Source organism: Populus nigra, chromosome 5, assembly GCF_951802175.1.
Source record: "Populus nigra chromosome 5, ddPopNigr1.1, whole genome shotgun sequence".
In the NCBI taxonomy this organism is placed as follows: domain Eukaryota; kingdom Viridiplantae; phylum Streptophyta; class Magnoliopsida; order Malpighiales; family Salicaceae; genus Populus; species Populus nigra.
In genome coordinates, this window is record NC_084856.1 from 13786401 (window position 1) to 13793686 (window position 7286).

At 30.0% G+C, this 7286-nt stretch overlaps 1 long non-coding RNA gene across 1 annotated transcript; it reads left to right on the forward strand.

Moving 5' to 3' along the window:
• The first annotated feature begins 2584 nt into the window (after window positions 1–2584).
• On the forward strand, window positions 2585–6953 carry LOC133693440 (uncharacterized). The gene is made up of 3 exons (XR_009842128.1): window positions 2585–3056; window positions 5288–5464; window positions 6874–6953. It is a non-coding gene; the product is annotated as an uncharacterized LOC133693440 (long non-coding RNA).
• Window positions 6954–7286: the final 333 nt, after the last annotated feature.

Consider the following 7286-nt stretch of genomic DNA (forward strand, 5'->3'; position numbering starts at 1 on the left):
TAGAATGGAAAAGGGAGAAGTTGATGGATCTTCATTAGAAGCATGGATTACGGATGATATGTTGTTATCTGATATGCTGCTCCTAATATGGTGTTTTTGGCTTCTAGGAATTGTATGATTGATTGAACAAATCTCGCTCAACTAATTATGCATAGCAAAGAATTTTATATATATATATATATATATATATATATATATATATATATATATATATATATGTATATGAAAGGATTTGTTACTTGGTGTTATGTATTCTTGAATAGGTATTTCAAAACACGTTGAGATTGATTTATTTTTTTAAAACCAAAAGAGTCGTTTCTTGGGATGAAAAGAGTTATTTTTAAAACGGGAGAAAAAGCCCAGCGTCAAAAGACGTTTTGCTTCATAAGATCTTTGTTTTAAGTTACTCTTTGCCATTCACGAAACCGCAAGTACTGTATTGTTTCTAACTAAGCCTTTCGCCCAAGAGAATAAGTGTCTTTGGGTAGCTTTTGTTGTTGCAATTTAAAGTAAATTTAAAAAATATGTATTTAATTAAAACAGTTGTAAAATAAATGAAAAATTGGTCATGAATTGACAGATAAATGATTTGGCTTTCACCAATTACAGCTTAATTCTTCGTGTCAAGTTGGCTAGCCGCCACTACCACCAAAATGCAACACCCACTGATTTATGTCGAAGCAAACCACTAAACAAAACAAAAGGAAGCTCCCACCGTAACCTCAACACTCACTTTATTTATAGAGAGAGGACATGGGACACTTCTTACTCTCCTTCATCTATCCATCTCCAAAAACAATGTCTTTCGTGGTTTCTAAAGCCCCGCAATCTTTCTCGGAAAACGAGAAATTGAATCTTAACCACCGAGAAGTCGAAGACAACCAAGTACTCACTAACCCTATCAGCAACCAGCTTCATTTAAAACCAGCAGTTCATGCCATGGAGAAAGATGTTATTCTGAAACGTATCCGCCACCATAAGAGCGTAAACAAGGTCAAGAAAGCTTTCCAAGCTCTGGCTGCAACCAGCTTAGACCAAGAAAACATGGCGTCAGAATACCAACAAAAGTGGCTGGACCCTCTTGACGCGTTCTCCTCACCTTGAATGTGGCAATTTTGTTTTCATTAATATAATATGATTGTACACTGCTTGATTAAAGCTTCATTCTGACCAGGTAAAGATATTGTAACCTGCACGTTTATGATTGCTGCATATATTATCTTTTAAATTGACGTTCCTCCATTGCCATGTTTAGCATCAGTATTTTAGCTTCTTTTTTGACAATTAGTGCGCCTCTGGAGCTGTCCCTCAGCAAGATCTCCATAAAACATGAGCATTTAAGCATCTGTAGTGAGAACTGATCCTCTAATATATGTAGTCATCGAAACGACTCAGAATCAGAAGCGATGATAGGTTATAATAAACTAGTTTGTAAGCCTTCAAGGTATGGAACTTCTTACAAAGTAAACGGCTTTGTTCAGCAATTGCAGTTTAACGAACTTGCCTCGAAGAACATTTCTCTGAATTTTAATATAAGCTCGAAGCGTCTTCACCCCCAATCCCATGTTGTTACCAGTCTCAAGGGAAAGAGTCACAGAGAGACTCGAGTGCCCATAATGCATTTGGGGTTAGTTTTTCCTATCCATCTTCGAAACTCTCGAGTCATAATTTATAAAATCTATCATGGTTGGTGTGGTCTCGGATGATAAAGCAGCTCTGGTGTATGCGACGGCAAGTTTAATCACTAATCAAAGAGAAGAAAAGTACAGGAAACTACCTATTATATGCATGCACCGAGTAGATTAATCTAAGAGATTGAATCCAGCAAGACACCAAGATTAAAATAATCCGTAGATGGCAGGAGAGGGCTTCTGAGTGATTCTACAAATTTGTTTATAGGAGGAGACTCCATATCCAGAATGCAGTGGTCCATTTTGAACGATTAACCTGTATTTTCCAGCAACAACGAGACACCAATATGTTCTATCGACTTTTGAAGTACCAATGAAGAGAAGAGAAGAGAAGAAGAATGGTTGGAATCCAATAGGTGTAGTAGTGCCTTGAGATTCAAAATGGGCAAAGATTGAGGAGGTCAGGAGGCAGTGAATGGGTCAGATTGCCGTAAACAATTTCTCCAAAACAGATTAAAAATTTATAATAATCAACAATCAATCTATGGAAATCATAAAATAATTCAATGATATAACACAAAATGCGGGCGTTGATGTGTTCGACGTAACTCAATTTTGCATGCGCTTTAATGGAGTTGAGCGTCATGTAAGAATTACTATGGCGCAATAGCTTGAAAATAAGCTTTGGGCAGTTGAGCAACTGGCTTTGCCTTGCGCTCTCTTTTTTAGTGGCTCCGCGCATCTATATTTAGGATATATTTAGGAGTCAGTAAAAAAAATAAAAAAATATCTAGTTCAATTAAACGGATTAAAATATTTTAAAAAATATTTAGTTTGGTTTGGTTTTCAGTTTTATAATTTTTAAACCGAGCAACCTGAACCGAACTAGTTCGGTTTAGAAATTAAAAAAAAACTTTCTAATAGACAATAACTCATTAAGTCATTAACCCTAACAGACTACCTTAGCACAATCGCCTTTTCCCTCTAAAAATTTAGAGACACAGACACACCACCACAGCTCCTCAGTCCTCAATCCACACTCCACACCCTATTTCAAGATCTTCATCAGTCATCAGACAGACTCATCACCATATTCTAGCGATGGTGAGCCATTATCTTCGTTAAACAAACCCTAGAGCTCTTCCTTTATGTATTGCTTGTCTTTCTTCTCCTCCACTTAACTCTGCTACCAGACTAGGGCTATTCTTCGCATCTCGAAAGAGGTTCCATTAGCAAGTCCAACGAGCTTAGGCTTAGATCTCGTGTTCAGGAAAACCTTCTGTGGTAGTGAATGAAGACGTTAACCAAATCTAGCAGGAAAACCTTTCAGTGCTAGACATCTCCAGATCTAGCATCCTAGCAACACCCTCAAGTGACCAAGCCTTAACAGTAATCCATCTAAGCACCCTTCTTCAGTTCTTTGCAGTAAGATTTTCTTTGACATGTTTTTGATTTCTCAATGTTTCTAAATTCTGTTAAATCATCATGTGTTATAGCAGTAAAGAGTGATTTCTTTTTTGACAACATGATTTCTTCTTCAGTTCGATGTGATTTGTCGTAAAAAAACTAACATCTAATTTCCTTTGATTTTAACACTAGAGAGTTAACAGTAGAGATTTTAAATTCTGTTAAATCATCATGTGCTATAGAATTGAATTGATTTTGCTAAGTTACACCTTTTATTTTATGATTTATTAATTAAAGTATTTTTATTCTAACATGTTTAATCTTTTATTTTGTAGAATTTGGTGGAAAATTGCATCTAACAACGGATGATAATTAGTTCATAAATTGATGTATTTATTGAAAATATATGGTAAAAATACTATTTTTTTATTTTATATCTTCTAATTTAATTTATCATGTTATAATTCTAGATTTTGAATTTCAGGAATCAAAGTGCAATGTTCTTGATGTGCTTTTTTTTATTGATTTAATGTGCAAATGAAGATTTAATTTTTCTAAATATTTTTTATATTAGAATTTTAATATAATAACTTAATAAGTTTAATTTTCTTTATTAACTACTAATTGATCCAAGCTTCTTTTTTTTTTTGAATTATTGTTCTTACCTCTCTTCCTTCTCTAAAATTCCTCTTCAAGTCCTAAACTATTAATTAGTTAAGTAAGTAAGATTTATGTTTTAGGTGAGTTTCCTTCATTTTTTCTATTTATTCCATTGTTTAATTTTAGTTTTGTTCCTTAATAATTAGTTATTAAAAATGTTAGAGTTTATGATAATTTAAAGATTTGTTAAATTAATATGTGTATGGATAATATTATATACATATGAATATGAATTGAAATGAGTTTTGATGAATTAATATGTATTTTGTTATGAATTTCATATGAAAAATGATGGTGATCAACTTACTAGTGATTAAAAATGAAGTACTGAACAACTCAAAATATTAGGGACATTATAAAAAAAATTTAAAATATCTATTAATATTTATATTTAACCCACTTATATAAAACAACAAGTCAACATAGAATTGTTGCCAATAATTTCACTAGTCCCTAAAAGATTTAGAAATAGATGAATGAAAGTTTAATTGTATATATTGAGAAAGAATATCTTTAATGAAATTAAGAATGAAGTCATTATTATGTAATTTCAAAATATAAAAACTCGAAAAGAATAATTATAATATAAGTTTTTTCATTTTAAAAATATTCTTAAATTAATTTTGTTTGACATGAGTTAGTACATGCATTTTAAATTGATTTCTCTATATATAACACATGATATATAGTATATAATATCAAGTATTCGTTAGTAATTTGTCCTCTCATTATAAATGTTTTGGCTTCGCCACTGATCACTGTTCGGTATTTTTCTAAAAATACACCATCTAATATGTGATAAATTTTAAATTCATGGTTTTTTTTTTTTTGTAAGAAACATGTATAAAAATTACCAGCATGTCTAATATATAACTAACATAGGGAATGTAAGAACAGTAAAATCAACTTTTCAATAATAACATAACTAAATATAGATTTGACTGTGAAGGGGGCAAAACTAACCAGGGAAAAGAAAAAGGTAAACCAAACCAACAATAACGACACGAATCTAGGATTACTAATACTGTTTACAGCCTTGGAAAAATAGAAAAAAAAAGCTAATGTTCCATGCATGTTACTAACAAAAGTTTACTGTAAATTAATTAATAAAATTACCATCTTACCTTTGAATGGAAAAAGATAAAGCATTTAAAGAGGGGTTTTTTGATTTTTTTTTTTTCAGTAGCTCATTGATCATTAAAAGATTCTAAAAATTGTTTACATCTTTTAAAAATTTTAAGCATAATAAAAATACTTCTTTATTTTTAAAGTCAATAAAATTTAAAATTAATAACTAAGATTTTTTTAATTTTTAGTAAACTTTTTAACAGTAAAAATATTCACTTGCCCCCAGGATATAAATATTATTGGGTTATTGGATAAGGGTTTTTTAGGGTTTTCAAGTATCCATGTACAATGAAAGTATATCTTTAACCTTGAAAAGGCCAAATATAAGCTTTGTATTTGGGGTATTTTTGTACTTTTATACGGGTATTTTATGTAATTGTTAAGGTCATGATGGGCATTTTGATTTTTTCATGTTGTTTTCAATTTTTTTAATGAGAAAAACTATTGACGTATGTTGCCAGTGAGTGTGTGGCATCCACACCATTTAGGCGGCATGTGTGACATCACCCAGTAGCCAAAACTGGATAGATGTTTCACCGTGTCCTCTTCCATGTGGAGTGGCGCGTGACAACTTACGGTGGTCGAATTGTCATCTGTAGTTGTTTGATTTTCCCCTTTTATTTGCTCTCTTCTGACAGGTAATGTACAACATTGTGCTCTTTGTTTCTTACATTTCAATTTCAGTTCTCGTTCTTTTAATTTCTTATTTCCTACCTTTTTTATTTATAAAAGTTTTTTTTTTCAATTTAGTTCTTCAATTACAATTTCTCGTATGGCTTTTTTTTTCATTTCAATTCTCATTCTTTTAATTTCTAATTTCATTTTTATTCCTTTTATAGATTTTTTTTAATTTAGTCATTTAATTGCAATTTCTCATATGTTTTGTTTTTCATTTCGCTCCTCATTTAAAAAAAAATGATCTCCTTTGCATTTTGTTGAAGTTTTTTTTGGCTTTTCATTTCATCCTTTAATCAATTTATTGTTCCTTTATTTTTTTCAGTTTGACCTTTTTTTTCCCTTTTATTAAACTACTTTTCAATTCAATTTAACCCTCCAATTGAAAATTTGTAACTCTCTAATTAATGTTTTTTTTCACTCTTATTTTTTATATATTTTTTGTGTAATTGATTTTTTTTTCTAGTTTAAATCTTTCAACATTTAATTTGTTAGGGATTTAGTTTCGTACAATCTTATTATTCTACATTACTTTTTTAATATTGGTACTTTTGTGATTATCTTTAAGGTTTTTCTATGGATTTATCATAGTCTTATAACCTAGATCACGGGTTTTGTATGCCTTTTTTTAATATAAGTTTTTTTTAGTTATTCAATTTCTGTTTGATTTTTCAAGATATTATTCTAATTCATCTATAATTTTTATATAAATGAAGTTTATTTTTTAAAATAAAAAAAAATCATTTTTAAATAATATTGCTAAAGTGTTTGACCTTGCATAATAATTTTTATTGTGTGGGTTTATTCAGTCAGTTTCATATGTATTTATTGTTTAAGATATGAGTTTTTTAGGATGTGGATTTATCTTTTATTGATTTAAATAAATAAATTCAATAAAATTAATCGGGTAAATATCTCATTTTATGTGATTGAATATCTTGATCTGTATTCATCACTCGATTTTTTCTATTTTTTTGTTGTTTATTGCGAATAATTATTTTATTTATTTACATAAATAGTTATCGATTTATTTAATTAGATGGATTTATCTTTTATTGATTTAAATAAATAAGTTCAGTAAATACAATCAGGTGAATGTCTCATTTTATATAATTGAATATCTTGATCTGTATTCATTATTTAATTTTTTCAAAAAATTTTTAGTTATTTTATATAAATAGTTATTAATTTATTTAATTAAATTGCTTTTTATTTTACACTTTAAATTTTTTATTAAAATAGCCGCGGATTAAATTGGTAGTATTTCCTGGAACTGGAGAACACTCTTTTATTTTTTCTTAGACTTCCATTTCTGCTGATTATTGATTTGCTACCGACCTAAATCCGTTTTCCTCCCGTAAATGATGGACAGATGCCTTCTCTGCATCCACGCAGATTGTTTACCCTTTTCTCCACCATGTCCCGGTTCATGAAGTGGAGGCGCAGCCGCGCAGGTGACCAACCAGAATTTTCTCAGGCTTCAAACCATGCCCACTTCGCTAAATTAAAATCTAGCGTCACCTCCCAGAAAAATGTCCGCCTTGCTAAAGAGGATGCCTCTACTTTTCACAGGTTTAACATCATCAAGGCATCTTAGCCAAAAGTCCAAGTCTTGCATCAATAGCACTTAGAAAGACTGTTTGGTAGTTGTGTTTGGATTTATGGTTGTGATTGTTTTTTAAAATATTTTTTTATTATAAATATATTAAAATAATTTTTTATTTTAAAAAAGATATTTTTGATATTAGTTTATTAAAATGATCTGAAAATACAAAAAAATATTAA